The sequence below is a fragment of the Orbicella faveolata genome, unplaced genomic scaffold (genome assembly GCF_042242905.1).
Source record: "Orbicella faveolata isolate gen_17 unplaced genomic scaffold, um_ofav_v1 contig_25, whole genome shotgun sequence".
In the NCBI taxonomy this organism is placed as follows: Eukaryota; Metazoa; Cnidaria; class Anthozoa; order Scleractinia; family Merulinidae; genus Orbicella; species Orbicella faveolata.
This window is the reverse complement of record NW_028301553.1, coordinates 24,465,336-24,482,500: the sequence shown is the minus strand read 5'-3', so window position 1 is coordinate 24,482,500 and position 17,165 is coordinate 24,465,336. Positions and strand designations below refer to the sequence as shown.

Genomic DNA, 17,165 nt, shown 5'->3' with positions numbered 1-17,165 from the left:
ACATTTTGTGGGCATGTCCCTGACTCGTCCCCAGTCGTCTTCATATAGCACACGGCAGCGCACGAGGTGGAGGAGTAGGGAATGACCTACCTATCTCACCTTGCGCTCCCTTTCTTGGTACCCATCTCTCCCTGCGCTGTATCTCTCCTGTATGAAGATCACTGGGGACGAGGCAGCGGCATGCCTTGTTAATTCTGCAACCAGGGTTCGTACGGGTCCTGGAAAACCTGGAAAGTCCTGGAATTGTATTGTGGCATTTTCTACGACTTGAAAGTCCTGGAAAAGGGCTACTGCTCCTGGAAAGTTCTGGAGATCTGTTCTCAAGTTAAAAAAAATATGAAATGTATGGCAGACAGTAAGGAGAATTAAATTTCAGATCTTGGGAGTGAAAGGGTTAATGTGAATTTTAGAGTCCTGGAAAAGTCCTGGAAATTTGTTTCTGAAAAAGGGTACGAACCCTGTGCAACCCCGAAGTACCAGCTAACCCCCCCTCTCCCTCTTCCAAAATCCTTGATCAACCCTTGCTGGTTCTGGTTTAATCTTTGTGTGAATGAAAAAGATTTTGCCCCCACTACTCATCCGCACACACATAGTGATTAAATTGGGTGGGTTGGACAGCGAAGCCACTGTCCCATTTATTCAGTGCCAATACTTACCAGATGTTTCAAAGATTCGAAAACTAAGCAAACCAAAGCCGGAAAAGAAATCCCCGAAAACCCAGCAGGTGTAAAAAAATAAGGGAAAGTGTGCCCCCGACCAAGGTAGTGGTGCCACCCTTGGGGTTTTAGGGTATCCTAATTAAATGTAGTGCACACAAATGTAGTAAACTACAGTGATGTAATAAAATGACAGCACTAAAAGAGTATATACAATTTGAAAATCACGACTGCGCACAACCAAAAAAAGGAACACAAACTTTACAACTGTATACGTTGAAGACTGACCATAGAATGACTCACCTTGCTAATGGCAAATAACCGCTGAACACTGCGCACCTCAAACCCGTCCCGATCCCCCTGCTCTGTGCCAGCAAAATAGTAATTTATGCTAGTTTAGGATTATCACAAATTACATTTTCCATTTGCACTCTTGTTGAAGCTGCCTTTGGGTGAACATTTTTAATAAGAATATTTCTGACAAGAAAACCCTAAACAAATGAAATGTTAACCTGTATAATCAAAAGGATAAACTCTTAGTAAAGAATGTAGATGTAAATTCTTTTTCTGAGATTTAACCCTCTGTAAAGTTACCACCCCCAAAATTTAATGATGGTCTTTCACACGCAAGAGAATCAATGCAGGACAAAATGGCCTAGAATGTTTCAAAGAAACCTTGAAGGGTAAGTTATAGTTATTTTTATAATAACAACGGATTCTATATTCAATGAGTTTTCTCTGCAGACATCACCTTTATGAGTTTGTCTTTGTGGAGACCACTGTACATTACTTTTGATCATGTATGAATCAATATTTCAATATGCTTTAAACAAAAAAAAGTAGAGCACATGATAATAATGAAACTTTAACAAGCTAGTTACCGAATAGAAGATGCTTTTTCACGTTATATTAGTACTAATGAGTACACAGCAATATCATTATAAAACAAACATGCCATTTTTACACTATCCCATGGGTGGAACATCGCACTTATCTCACGGCCACACCATGGTGATTTTCCGTGCACCAAAACAAACTGTCAAAAGCCCGGGGGGATGAGCGGGTTTGGAATTGACAGAGCCGTGAAGAACTGGGGGTTGTCAAAAGCAGTCAAATTGTTGTAGATGACTGAATAACATTTGAGATACCAATTCAAGACAGGCAGTGAACATGATAGGAAAAATTTACTACAATCGATTCGATATATTTACACTGCAACGAATTTAACATTGACGAAATCCAAGCTCTTGCAGATTTATTTATACTTGCATGAACAGTTGTTTCCTCTTGGTTGTGACTAGAGTGTCCGAACATCGGCCAAACTAATGGATTACATACACTCTACAAAAACAAATTAGCAAGAAAACGATAAAATATTAAAGAAACAAACCGAGCTACGAAATTATACACTTACCGTGAAAAAAACACACGTGTAGGAATCACACCAACTCCCGCGAAATACCGCGAATGTATGACCTGGTATGACACAATTCAGGGAAAAAGCCCCAAATTTCAAGTCCGATTTTGACCGTTTAAACCCTGTAAAAACGACGGGAGCCCAGACTCTTCTTAAAATTATATTATCTTACTAAAGTTCCATGCAAAAATAATCACAATACTGATCCCTGTCTCCCAGCAAACGAACAAAAGATCATTTGTCAAACGCCGGTGTTCTCAACAAACATTTTCAACATAAACGTGATTTTCTGACTTGTTTTGATACCCGCAGTTGAGACTTAGATCATCTCTGGCCTTGAAAACACTAGCAGCTCCTAGAAAAAGCTCGTTTGATTCTCTTGATGAGCACAGAAAAAGGTTGAGAAAACGACAACCTACTCTCAACATGAAAACAACGACCGTGTCCGCCATTGCTCCGGCAGAGACGAAGACATTGTGACGTAACCTTGTGCAACACTCCATATTAGGAAGTAAATTTTGATTAGTTAGCTAAAAATCCCAGCATTGGAACGGAGTTAATCGCTTCTAGGTGATATGCTTCTGATTTCAACCTATGAATTTGAGTTTTGAATTAGCGAAGCAAATTGAGAGAGCTGAAAAAAGAGCAAGAGGAAAGGGTATTTTAAGTTCGATAGCGGACACTGGAGCTGAATTAATTATCAGTAAGGGGATACCTTATTTAGCCAAGAAAGGTGTTGAAGCAGGAAGATGTTATGCTTCCGAATTCATGAGAGATCCGAAATTGCAAAAGAAAGCAATATATTATGGAATAAAGAAAGCAACTCCTGTTATTCAAAAAGTTGGATCTGAAGTAATCAATCAATTGTCAACCAAAGTTAGGCCTAATTACAAATACAAAACTGACAGAATGGATCTTGATGCTGACATGTACAAAGGTGGATCTGTTAAAGCTGATGGTTCTGTGAATGTCAAAGATTTGAATAAAGCTGATAAAATCAAATTCTATGAAAAACACATGACATTTCTTTTTAATACCATTGGTAAAGAAGATCATCCAATGGTGTGACTGATAAACAAATCAAAGAATTTGTTGATAAATGGGGTAGCCATGTTGTCGATGGTATTTCGAATGGTGATTATGTATTATTAAATCCTGCTCACTATCTTGGGAAAAATTGGAAGAAACGCTATCCTGGAAAAAAAGGTGGTCGACTTGACATCCACAAAGCAATTGGCAAACTACCAAAACCTAAAGCCGGTTTTACTCCTGGAAGGTACAAATATATGGGTCCATATAATCCACTTGAAAAACAATTAGAATACGACAAAAATACTGGTGAGGTCACCAAATGGCATGTACAACCATATAACAAAGTAGATGAAATAGCTGCTTATCGTGATATTTGTTACGGCATGGGTAAAAACAAAGGAGATTGTGATCGACAAATGGTGCAGTCATTGGATGAAATCCCTTTTGGTGAAATGTCAAAGTGGGGTCAAACAGCTCGATTTTTAATTAATAGTAAACAAAAACTAGGACTTGGTGTTCCAAAACAAAACAAAACAAAACAAAAAAAAACAAAAAAAAAAAAAAACGGAAAAAGCCGTCGAGTAACTAGCCTGCGAACGCAGACGTATTTCCAGCTGTCGCTTGTCTCTGCCGAAAATAACTTCTGCGAGCCAGGAAACGATTTCTGTGACGTTATGACTTTTGTTTCTCTTTCGCCAATCAGATTCCATGATAGAATGAAACTCGAGCGCTCCTCGCAGCGAATACCTCGCGCAGTAGTTCTGGGGCTACTCGAGCTAAACTGTGATTGACTTAATATTCCTACGTCACAGAAATCGTTTCCTGGCTCGGGTTCGCAGACGTCATTTTCGGCGGAGAAAAGCGACAGCAGGAAATACGTTTGCGTTCGCAGGCCATCGAGTAACTGGCAAGAAAAATTAGCTGATGAATTACATAAACCTATAAAACGTAACTTTACTCGACGGCGTGTAATAGTCAATCATATTGATGAAATATGGTGTTTTGATTTAGTTGAAATGCAACAGTGCAGTAAATGGAATAAAGGCTACAGATATCTTCTGATGGTTTTAGATGTGTTCAGTAAATATGGTTGGATTGTTCCATCAAAGGATAAAAAAGGTGAAACTGTGGCACGAGCTTTTCAAGAAATATTCAAAGAAGGCAGAAAACCACAATATTCCTGGACTGATAAGGGTAAAGAATATTATAACAAACATTTGAAAGACTTATTTCAAAAGCGTAATATAACACTGTATTCCACTGAGAATGAAGAAAAATCATCTGTTTGTGAAAGATAGAATAAAACAAAAACTAAGATGTGGAACCAGTTTACTGTTCAAGGTAATACACAGTATTTAGACATTCTACCCAAAATATTAGAACAGTATAATAACACTAAACACAGTTCAATAAAAATGACACCTATTAAAGCCAGTTAAAAGAAGAATGAACGAATTGTATATTTTTTATCTGATTGGTAATACAAAACCATTATCAAAACCAAAGCTCAAAGTTGGTGATAAAGTCAAAATAAGTAAGTACAAGAGAAAAGTGTTTCATAAAGGATATACCCCAAACTGGACTGAAGAAGTGTCTACAATTGATAAGATCCAATGTACGAATACAATCACTTACAAATTTAAAAAAAAAAAATAATTCCTAAAAGGTTGGTAAACATTAATTTTCAACTGAATACCAGAAAATGTAGAAATTATTATTCAAAGATAAATTAATAAGTTCAGATTTTTTTCATTTTATTAATATTTTCATCAGCACCATTTTTTAACAATAACTTCACTTAACAATCTCAGCTTTTTTCACTTTGTTTAATTTAATAGATCCAATCAGTTTTTCAATCATTTGTTTTAGATTCTTTACTTTTAGTGATTGGTTGTTGTTGCTGATTCTTCAGTCTTTCTTCTTTCCTTTTCTTGAACATAACTTTTGCATCTGCATACTCTTTGTGACCTTTTTTTTTTTTGATTTAGACACATCAATGTATTTTCGAATTTGTTTTAGTTTTTCTTTTGAAATTGTTTCATTAGCAATAGCATCTAAAAGTTTGTTAGTTGAAAAAGGTACTTTTTAATTCTTTCGTCAGTGATAGATTTTTTGATACTTTTAAATCCAGTATCTGACATGTATTAATTGAATAGATGATTCCCATTTAAATTACATAAATTTTGGTTCAAAAACCATGTTGAATAATAACATGAGAAATTAACATTTGATTAAAAATTTGTTGGAAATATTATTTGAAACATACAGTTTTGATTATGAAATGGTAATAGTTAAATGGTGATCATCACTTGTAAGAAAACACATCATAAATCGCTCCATCGTAATTTTCGCTGACGCGAAACCGCTTGCGGATGGGCTAAAGCTCATTCCTCGCTCTGACTCTTCCGGCTACGCGATACTGGCTATTCTGCTTCTTCATCCCATGCTCGACACAGCTGCGTTTTTTCAAGCAAAAACTTGCTTTAGCCTCCGCTGCCAAGAAGCAGGCCAGGGCTTCGCTTGGCATCATGTGTTGGATAAAGAGTTATCTAATTAGAGTATTATGGAGAATGAGGGGAGGAAAAAGCATCAGAACTCATTTGAAAAGCTTGAAAATCGGGTTTTTCGAGTTGGAGCCTGGCGAAGGCATTTTTTCGACTTGTAGAGCCTGTTGAAAGCCGTTTTTGGTCCAATGCGCTGAAACCCTCATTCCCTATACTACTAACGGCCGCTTTATGACCCGGCGGATAGTCCATACATTTACTCTTATTTTAACCTCTCTACAACGGCGAACCTGTTCACAACGGTAAAGGTTACTAAAGAGCGCCCCAGCTACAAAATTAACCTCTTGACAACAGCCAGTTCAAAACCCAATTTTTTATCGTAAAATATTACAAAGCTTGATCCGTTCCACGCGCGGTTGATTTTGTTTCTGTTTGGTTCCTGTTTTATTGATACCCTTTGATTGTATTACGTATTTATATGCCACACAAAAAATGTTGCAAATAAGGACATAAGGGCATCATATTACACGCCTACCTACTGGCCACCTCTCTACGACGGCCACTTTCCTCTGTCCCCAGGAGGTCCGAAGTGGGGAGGTTCGATTGTAAAAAAATGTTCAAGCCGTGAAAGTCAAGTAATGGAAATAAGACGATATGGAAACTGGAAATAATGCGCGGAAGAAAAACGCTTCTCGAGCGTGAAACTCTTAAACCACGTGGTTTTAGCAATGTTTTGGTTAAGAGCTGTCAAAGCTATCGATGGATCGAATTATACACCATGCCACATTTTCATTTTCTTTTTGTTGCGTTTATATTTTATATTCTTCATTTTCCATGTCAATATCAGTGATTTTACCCCTTGGATTTACTTTTGGACAGCTTCTTGGTCTTCCGTTTAGCCCATTCATTGCCTTGTGCGACAAAAGAGAGTTTGACCGCTCCATCGATATAAGGTTGTGTATCTTTGATAAGGCCTAATCTGATCTTTTTACGATCGTAAGTTCTGGCTTAAATTCCAGGTCTGGGTTTCGAAACTTTTTTTTTCTTTGATATCCTTGGAGAGATCTGAGAAATGAAATATTGTCCCGTGCCGGGAAAACATAGGCGAAGTTTCTATACCACAAGGAAAGCGAAGCGTCACGTCAGTGTGGTCATTTCTATGCGCATGCTGCGCCCTCGTCAACTATCTTGCGATAGAAATCTCGAGCTCGTAATCTAATTGTTTAATAGAAACACGATAGGAAATTTTGGGAGAACGAGAAATGCTGTGGGAACACGAGCCGAAAGGTGAGTCTTTCTCGAGTTCTCCCAAACTTTCAAGAGCGTCTTTATTAAACAATTAGATTATTCGTCCTCGATTTCTATCGCGCCATAGTTGACTCGGGCTGCGTCCTCGTCAACTATCACGCGATAGAAATCTCGAGCTCATAATCTAATTGTTTAATAGTTGACGATGGCGCAGCCCAAGTCAGTCAGTTATCACAAATAGAAATCGAGAGCGAATAATCTAATTGTTTTATTATAAGTCAACCAGTCGTTCAGAACTTTATCTAAATCCTCTTCACAGACTCTTCGAAAACGGCAAGAAGCGGCCGTCATTTTGTTAACAAAAGTACACTGCTACGCTACTCACTATCTATCACAATAGATAGCGAGTAGCGTAGCCAATAAGAAAACGGCTTTCGTGATAGAACGCTGGTAGATCTATACTAAAACTCGATAGAAACACAGAGAACAGGTTTTCTTTACTTAGAGAAAATTCTGCGACGAAAAAAAGAAAACAACTTGTTTACTTTGAACATCAAAATGTAAATTGATAACTATTGTACAGATCCAACTGAACTTGAACTTTCAGTTTCTCAAACGTGCGAATTTTTGTTAAATTAATCTATAAGTGCATGTTTGAGACAGGTAGAATCTGCTTTAGTTTATCATGTTGTTATAAATGCTTTTTTTGTCTTTTTTTTTTTTTTTCAGCTGCAAGCTTACAGTGTAGATGTTAAACGTTCTGTCCCTCAGTACCAGGGGATTCCTAAGATACCACAACGGTCAACAGGTATGGAGTTTAGATGGATATTGACATATATAACACTAACATTGTTATAGTTCGCTTGACAAAATTACTTGATTCTCGATTGGCTAAGAGCAATGCAGTTCAAGTTTAACACCAGTGGAAAAAGTACAACACCAGTGCAGATTACAAAGAAGCTTAAGACTACCGACGCTCATCCGAGGTGTTTCGAGGCTGGTCGAACTTCACCCGAAGCCTCTTGAAAATATCTGAAGGTAATTTGACGTTTTCCGAACATTTCCTGAAATTCCCCAAACCCTTCTGAAGGCTTGCGAATTTCACCAGAAATTCCTTACGGCTTTTGCAAACCTATTCTGACGGGGAAAGAACGTTCTACCCATGGTACAACTAGTTAAAAAATCATCAACAAGGCTGCGATGTAAGGGCAGCCAGCTTATTAGGTCTGCACAGGATTGTCACGGTCAGGGAAAAGTCAGGGAAAATAAGATTTTATTCAAGGTCAGGGGGAAGTCAGGGAGTTTTGTATCAGGTCAGGGAATTTCTGCATCCCTGTACAAAGTCAGTGAAAAGTAATGGAATTTTATCTCAAGGTTGCCGCAAATTATTTTATTAGATATTGTTGTATAGACAAGCTAAGGCAATTTTGTTTTAAGAATTATCTGAGCCATTCTCATTTTTGTGGATTCATGCCCAGAATAATCATCTTGTACGGTCAGTGAAAATTGCTTTACAGTCAGGGAAAAGTCACAGATTTTTTCTTTTTGGTCCGGTGGGTGGCACCCCTGTCAGCAGAGATCCATGAAGTTTGAGTGATTTTCACAAGTGAGCGGTCTCAGTCACATGCAAAGCGTGGTTTAGCTCAGTAGTAAGCACGGTCTGATCAGAGAAGTGGTCGTTACTTTGTCTGATTGTTAGTCAGGATCTTGCATGGATAAATAATATCTGGCTTCGTGTACGGCTCTTTCGCGAAAGATTGTTCTACGAAAGCGTGGAAGCGTTCGCGACAAAGTCAATGTCAAATTTATTAATTTTGTGACTTAATTTCATTTACCTTGAAGCGCTGCTGTTGTTTGGTTGTTTTAAGCAGAAACAGCTCCTCAAAATGTAAAGGCGACGCCACATAACTACACAGCCATAGAGATAACTTGGCAGCCACCAAAAGATAAACCGCACGGCGATTTGGTAAGTTGCAATCATCTTCATGTAAGGAGGGTTGATTCCAGGCGGTAACATAGATTGCACAGTTTGTATTGGCTGAAGAAAGTGTTGTTTAGGTTTAAAACCACTTACAGTGCAGTGCGTCGTACTGTTGCCGCCTGACAAAAGGGAGTTTTAGCAATGACGACGGCGACGGCGGGGACGACACCTTGTAAAAAACGAATTTATATTTTACCTTCGAAGGTTGCAACTCTGTAAATGTGTTCAATACGCCTATCGGTCTAAAAACTTGCTCAGGCTAAACATGTACCAACAACGTTCAATTCTAAAAGAAGATACCAAAAATTAGCCATTGTGGTTCGCGTTCTTCAAAATACACAGAACTTAGTCATTTCACGTCGTTGTTTTGCAGAGGACGGCAAAGAAATGTACCAAGATTCAAAACACACGTGCACAGCTATTGTTCTGCTCATTAAACCTTTTGTTTGGTGTCGCTCTCGTCGCCGTCGCCGTCGTGGTTTGCTAAAACTCCCTAAAGTTTTGATTAAGGTGGCTCAATAGGGTAATGGTTTATTGCCCTCCGCGCTGGTGTTATGCTTTGAAAGCTGTTTTTGCATTTGTTTTAACACCCAGTCCTCTCAAACTTATTAAATGTAATAAGCAATGATGATATATTGATTAACTAACATCTACGTTAAAATCTTGGTTTTTAATCCTGAATTATAAATGCCCAAACAATTACCTTTTTTACCGTTTTTATGGCTTTATTTGCGATTTTCTTGAATTTTTTTTGGTGAAATCTTCCAAGTTTTTTACATTACATTAAAACCGGCGAGACACGAATTTTAAACACGATAGAAGTAGGGTTTGTAAAGACAGTTTTTTTTCTTTTCAGATTTTTGCAAATTTATCTCTGCGGAAAAACTGGTCAGATAGATTTCCCTGAAAAACGAGCTCCAACTAAATTAAAGTATTTATTACCCGTTTTCCAAATTTTACGGAATTTCACACAACGAAACGCGAGAAAATTGTCCGTCAGTTTGCTTTTTGTGCTCACGTTGACGTCATAAATTATTGAGAAACACTGACGCTTTCCTTTGAGCGCGCGCAGATTAATTGAGGTTTCGTCCTAAGCCGGCGCGCGTGCGATCGTAAAACTATAGGGAGCTACCTTAACTTTTGATAATTATGTGACCTATAGGCGTTGGTAGAAACTCCTTAAGGCTTTCGTTTCAAATGGTCAATCAAAATGCGCGAGGTGAGGAGGGAGTTTTTATGCTCCACATTTAATTGCGGCGCTGGCAATTGACATCTCTGCTTCCCTGCAGATTTTGCAATTGGATTTTCTAGTTTTAATGAAAACCATCAGAAGGCCGCCAAAACGACGTCAAATTTTTTTTTTAAAGTTTGTTGAGATCAACTGATGTGTTCCATGACGTTTGCAGAGCAAGATTTACGGCGTTTTCTTTTTCTCCCGTCGCCTAGCTGCAACGTAATAATACTTGCACTAACACTACCAATTTCATTGACTCCTTGAAAGTTTTTCCCTTGAGAAACATGAACTGAATTTGACATGTTGAATAGAGAGAACTATCAAAGCTTTGATTGTTTTCTTATGGCTACTGCACTCTTAACATAAACTGGGCACAATGCATTTTAACTTATGAAAGGTTTATTCCGGAAACGCGGGAACAGTTACCACAAGAATCTAAGACTTAAACATTTCCAAAAGAGGATTTATTAAAGCACTTACTCTCAAGTGCATTCGTCGATGTCATTTTAATATTTACCTTTATTTAATGTTTCCTTCTCTTTTACTCAAATTTTATCATGCAGATTTGTTTAATAAGATTGTTTAGAAAGGGTGAAGGTGTTATAATCTTGGAGAAAAGTCAGTTTTTTAACCTTTCAAACTTGAAGGTTATGTTTTCTCTTGGATCCGTTTCTTGGGCCCGATTCTTTTAAATTGATGTGCCATTAAATTGTTTTCAGATTTATACATGGCTCGCACAAACCTTGAACGGTCGTTGAAAAATTGTTATATCCTTAAAGAGTTCTTTAGGTTGTCCAATTTTACCAGGAGTCCTTGAAATTTATTGACAAGTCCCACAAAACCTCAGACTACACCATAAAACACGGCAATATTGACGCAAACTGTAGGTTGAGAAAAACGATTCAAGTCGCAAAAAATTGATTTTGATGATACAGGAATTGAGTGATCATTATATGAAGTATTTCTGTCCTCAGCAGGCTCTTAAGTATTCTGTATTTTGTGTCATCTGCCGAAACAAACTTTAACAGCTGATTCGAAGGGGAACGAGTCCTTGAATGTTGCTGAAATGTCCTTGAAAAAGCACTGAATAGTCCTTGGGGAAGAAGGACTGAAGTTTGTACAAATCATGTAATTATTTCAAGTGTAATTAAGTAACAGTTGACAACCTTTTCTACCCTATTCAGACTTATTACATCTACTATGGGCCCTTGACAAGTGGAGTCAATCCTCGGCCAGTGGGTCATACTTCAGCGATGAGTTTTGCGGTGGGCAACTTGCAGCAGGACATTGTTTATGTGTTTGAGGTGTCCGTGGGTTTGACGGGGAAGCACAGTGATCCAGTCAATTCCAAGACATTATTTGGTTTGTAGTTTTCATTATGCAGCAGCGAAATTACTATCGTTCAATAAGCACGCAATTAGTGCGTGAGGGGAAATTTGAGTCACTTTGCCAAATTTCATTCTGATCTTTATTATCATGACCCTGTTATTGTTGCTTTTTATTGATTCTGACTACACTAACACGAGACATTCAATCAGTTTTTCTTGCGTCTGTCCTGTTATTGATCATGAATTTCGTCATAGCATTGTCAAAGAAGCTGTGGATCCACAAGGCGATAGCCGAGTGGATCCGCAGACAACAATTTGTTTTTTTTTTTTTTTTATGATAACAAATTGTCAAATTGTCCGCTCTCGCTCGTTGACGCATCTCATAAATTATAAATTCACGTTTCTGTCCGCTACTTGACAATAAAAATAAGCCAAGGAGCGCGCGAGAATTTCTGCAGTTATCATAAAATAGTTTAGTGAGGATGCTTCCGTCAGTTTTCTGATATAGATATATTCCGTCTTACTAGGTAGTATGTATCTTTGCAAATTACAAGTGTGGTCATAAGTAACAGTTATCTCATTAATTTGTTGTTTCTTGTGCTAGATGCGGAAGATGAGCCTGTACATAGTCTGAAGGCTGTTGTTACCGATTTCAGTACTATTGTTCTAACTTGGGAAAAACCAGCGGGCGTATCTTCGGATGCCATCAAAGTATGTACTACTCGGATTCCTGTCCGATATTGACATGCGATACAAAGTCAATGAACTTTCTAAAATGTGCTTGAAACTTCAGACTTTAAACTCTCTGGTGGTTTAAGCCCGTGAATGACCTTGTCCATTGAATCATGCGGAAAGCCTTCGAACTTTACTGGCCCCAAATGTTGTTTATTCTATTTGTTATTCCATCCAAAGTACTCCTAAATAAGCCTGGGGATACCACCCCTCAGTGTGTGTGACCATTCATGTAAAAGCTATTGAGCAGCACTTTCATGTGGTACTGTTCATAATGCGATGCAAGATAATTTCACCTTTTAAGTCTGTGGATGAAACCCTATTGTGTGAAATAAAAGCAGTTGACTACAGAGTAGTATGTTCATCAGGTATTTTTTATTATCCTTTACAAGCTAGTTCTAAACCGACAAATTTGTGGATAAGCCCATAGTCTGCTACCACTAAAATTGAACGTGTATTTTTGTTATATTTTTCAGAACTATGAGATTAAGCAGTCTTTCAAAAATCCGATGTCTGGACATCAAACAACGGTCAACACACGCACTCTCGGCAAGGAAACTACCTACACCTTCAACCACCTCTATTTTAACACCAGCTATTCTTTTGACGTGATGACAAGATTTTCCAAAGGTGGTCTTGGTAAGGGCATTACCGTCGTGATGATGACCGGTCCTTTCTCAGCTTCTATTGGGCCCTTGCAAAAAACAATTCGAGACAACACTGTCATACTGTCTCGGTCTGCGCCACGGACAATTAATTTGAACAGAGATCTCAAGGTAAATACTGTGCATGTAACATTCTTCTTGGCATTGAGACGAAAGTGCAATTTTTATATACTTAATTACTTGTACCGTGTCATAAGGTACATATAAATTGTATAAGGCTATGACATTCTGTCAGATGGTAGTTAGCACACATCAGTGACAAAGTAAATGGTTTGAACTAAGAGTATTAGTAGTTCAACTAGTGCGATCGTCTGGATAACAGAAGTTTAGCAGCTCTCATACGCTTGTTATTCTTTTGCTTGTTAGCAGCTGTTATTGTTTGGGGCTAGGGGCATTGTTTCTGTTGCTCGTCCTATTGTCCTCTCAAATGGTATCAAGTCATTCATGTGAGACCTTACGAGAGCTGCTATCCGACCCCTGGGTAAGGGTAGTTCTGAATAGAACTTTTATTGGTGAACGTTTCGACAACGTGAGCGGAGGCCATATTTAGAGTCAAGTGAAAAGTATTTGAGAGTCGATCTTGTCCGTTGAAACTTAAGCCGTGATGATATGTGCTGTCAGTTTCGTGTACCGTTTGCCAACTGCCATTGTTCAGTTGTAGTAACTATTGTTCATCACATTTTTTGCCACGAATTTGTCGTTTGTAAGGTACCGGTAGCTGCTGACACCTGTTGACAGGCGTTTGTTCTAAGCTGGTGAACCAGCCCCCTTCACCCACACGATCGCACAGTGACACGAGACGAAGTCATTTATCAGTGGTTGTAACATACAGTTATGCACACATCAGTAACGGCCCACTTATATTTTATTACTTTGTCGTCTGTTATTTTGTTGGTGCTGATTATTGTTATTATTTCTATTTTTTTACCACGCTCCAGAATTACAACATCTCTTGGACATGTTCTGGGTGCTACTCTCAGAACTCTGGTTCAAAAGTGTCATTGAAGGACACGACAACCCACGTGTTTAACCTGGAGCGGGACTAAACCTATAGCTTCAATGTTTACGCAAATACCAACTTTGGTCCTGGAGAGATATCCACCACAACAGCCACAATAAGTCGCTATTTCGGCCAAGTTCAAAAACTGAGACAGAACTTTGAAAATTACACCTTGACACTTCAGTGGGATAAACCCAGTGATGTGGAAGCCAAAGACATAAAGGTGCCATGTGCCATTTATTCCTTAGCTAGAAACGTTTATGTTTTTATCGTTTTTGTCCTAAATACAAGCTGTTAATTCTTGTTAATATAATTGTTATTCATCAGATCTTCGTCCAGTCCGGAGAGCAGGACAAGGACTGATTTTCGTGCATTTTTTTCAGCCCTGAATGTTTCTCTATTGCAGGAGAATTTGGGCCAGTATACAATGACTTGATTTGTGTAAAAAAAAAATACTAAAAGAAAATACCTCCTTATTTTAGTCAGTGTGAAGTGTTTGAAGGTAAAGCATTTCATTTCCACGTTCAGTCAGCCGACGGTGAACAGACAGTCTTAAGTGAAAGGTATTGTTCACAAACGCGTTGTCTGAGATTTTTCTTTTTCCTCAAAAACCAGCACACCAAATTCTCAATTCTCAATTCTCAATACACAAACACTTCAGAACGACTTCATGAGAGCTCTAGAGCGTTTATTGGATAAATAAAAAATAACATGACCTGACATAATGTCTAGTAAGTATTGCTTTATCTCTCTTGGGCTTTTAGTGCTGACTGGAACCTCCTATCTGTTTGGTTGCAGCGTTATTTAATTTCTTGGTGTGACACCACAAAGTACAGGTACTGTTACATACTCAATAGCACAGATGTCACTGGAGGTCAGACTCGGTTTAAGACACCTCTTTTCGCTGGTGACACCTACACGTTTTACGTTCGAGCTGTAACAGCTTATGGAGAGGGAAAAGAGTCGAGTATTCAAGTTATTGTGCCACCTCTTGATCTTCAAGTGAGCTATGTTACTGGCCACGCAACTGGAAGATATAGATTGCAAGTTTACTTGTCCTGGTATCGTTGGTCTATTCCGTCCGGGTTAGACGTGGTAAGTATATACGTTTCTTAAATCCGTGCTCCATGGGCGATTTAGAAAACACCTTGTGAGAAATTGCATTCTAAAATGCCTGCGTCTATTTAACAATTGGAATATGAGCTTGAGATTTCAAAGGGGTTTCTCCTCATAGCAATCGGGAACGACTAATGTAATTGTTTTCGTAGAATTCGAACTAAATCTCCTCTAGTGATTAGATCGTTTCTGTGGAGGGCCTATGGCCTGATAGTTGCCGGCGGAAATTGTACGTTCTTAAAAACAAGTATTCTTTAAGGACTTATGGGTAGTTTTTTTAAACGTAACATTTCCAAGGGCAACTATCAGCCCATAGGCCTTCGACAGATACCCTCGATTGTCTCTATTGTTATCGTTAACCCTTTGAATAACAAATTTTCGCCAATAAATACCGTTTTTAACCGTTAAGTAAGCGTATTTGGCTGCCACGACGCTAAATAAGCCTAAGTTTTGCTAAGAAAGCTTTATTTTACCAAAAGGAGAGATTTTTCGAGGATTACGTACAAAATTGAGCAATATTTCAATGCCGGGCATGCGCATAAGCCAAAATTTGGAACTTTTTTTGTTTTTTTGCCCTTAACCGTTCCCAGTTTTGTTTGTTGCCCCTTTCCTTTCTTGTTTTCTCGACCCTTTTACTCTGGTTACCTTTTGCGTTGCATGTTCTTTGTGGCTGCCGTGAAAAGTTGAATGTTAATTACGGGCGAAGCCTAGAAATGGACCTTGATCAATCATAGGCATAGTGAACCATTTTACCACCGTTTTTGCACGAAAACTGATAACGTTGTTTTTCGATTTGCGACGTCGGAGTGTCGTCGATATCTAAACCTGACCATTGTACGGAAAGACCTAGCCTAGTACTACTATCTGCTTATCAAGAATATCTGATGACATTTAAATTGATGACCTCACAAGTGGCACAAAGTGGTGCTTGAAGCGTTCGTGTTTTCTTTTAAAGTGTCTCAGAAGTGAAAAATAAATGCTGCTTATTTGAAAGGCTTTTCAAAGTAAAGAAGAATAGCGTTTTCCTTTTTGGAATATCTTTCTTCGTTTTAGAAATCTTTACGTTTTTGTATTATGAACGTCATAGGTGGTTCCAATAACAGTACAACACTCAATCAAGAATTTCTCCAGAAATATTAAAGCAGTGTTCTTTAAACTTTAAGTGGAACTATTTATGACATCATCACCTTCCTCATTTGCATAATAGAAAAACGTGAATACCTCTAAAACGAAAACAAATGTTCCAAAAAGGAAAACGCCATTCTTCTTTACTTTGAAAAGCCTTTCAAATAAGCAGGAATTATTTTTTACTTCATGGGCACTTTCAGGTATCCTTATCTCGTATCCATGTGGTAGGGTGAATTCTTTTTACCTTCAACTAAAAATCGGACGGAGTAAGCTGCGTTTAGCCATTTCGCTGAGCGAGCACTATCGTCTAATAGTCGTCGCCCGTAGGCATTCTACCACCTGATACTGCCAGAATTGCGAACAGATGGAAACCACTCTCTAGAGGATGGAGCGATCCTTGTAGTAGAAATATACCCAAATGCCGTGCGTCGTTGTTTGATTCAGGTCCTTGCGGGCGTTATTCGCTAGTGGAGATCAAATAGAAATTAGTAGTCGAGTAACGATCGTAATGATAATGGAAGCCCGCCTTTATCTGAGTCTCTTTAATATTAAGATTTATGCGACAGCAATATGAAATGCGGTTGTGGCGATTATATGGAATTCATCCTTTATTATAGTCTATAGTATATATGCATATTTAATTTTATTTGGCAGCAATATGAAGTGAGATGGCATTGCATTCAAGGCCGTGGGTACTGTTACTGGAGTGAGTATTATGGATGGCAAGAGCTGACCGTGAACACAACAACTGCCACAGTAAATTTGACACGCTATGACATGGCGTACGTGTTTGAAGTGCAAGTGCTCACAACCCAAGGCAGAGGAAAACCCAGTCAACTATATTACGCTGTTCCAGCATTCAGTGGAATGCCTACCCAGTTTAATTGCAAGGTCACACCATCCAGCTCTTTAATTGTGTGCCACTGGGTACCACCCACAGATTTCAATCCATCTGAATTTTATGTAAGTAGCAAAATGTAGACCTTATCTTGAATTGCAAACGCTTTCCAACATGACCAGCCCCAGCTGTCCTTGGGGTGGTTTGCACCTTGTAGATTTAGATTCCTATGTCCACATTGGAAATGTGTCCACAAGTTCGAGAATAATCTACCACTGATAACTAT

The 17,165-nt window shown here is 38.5% G+C and overlaps 1 pseudogene across 1 annotated transcript in view; it reads left to right on the top strand.

Moving 5' to 3' along the window:
- Nucleotides 1-17,165, top strand: part of LOC149109583 (uncharacterized) — a 37,916-nt pseudogene that overhangs the window by 11,672 nt on the left and 9,079 nt on the right. The window contains exons 2-9 of the transcript XR_016208779.1: nucleotides 7,587-7,665; nucleotides 8,729-8,823; nucleotides 11,257-11,434; nucleotides 12,005-12,111; nucleotides 12,609-12,908; nucleotides 13,736-14,020; nucleotides 14,596-14,892; nucleotides 16,696-17,004. The product of XR_016208779.1 is annotated as an uncharacterized LOC149109583 (transcript). The remainder of the gene's footprint in view (nucleotides 1-7,586; nucleotides 7,666-8,728; nucleotides 8,824-11,256; nucleotides 11,435-12,004; nucleotides 12,112-12,608; nucleotides 12,909-13,735; nucleotides 14,021-14,595; nucleotides 14,893-16,695; nucleotides 17,005-17,165) is intronic.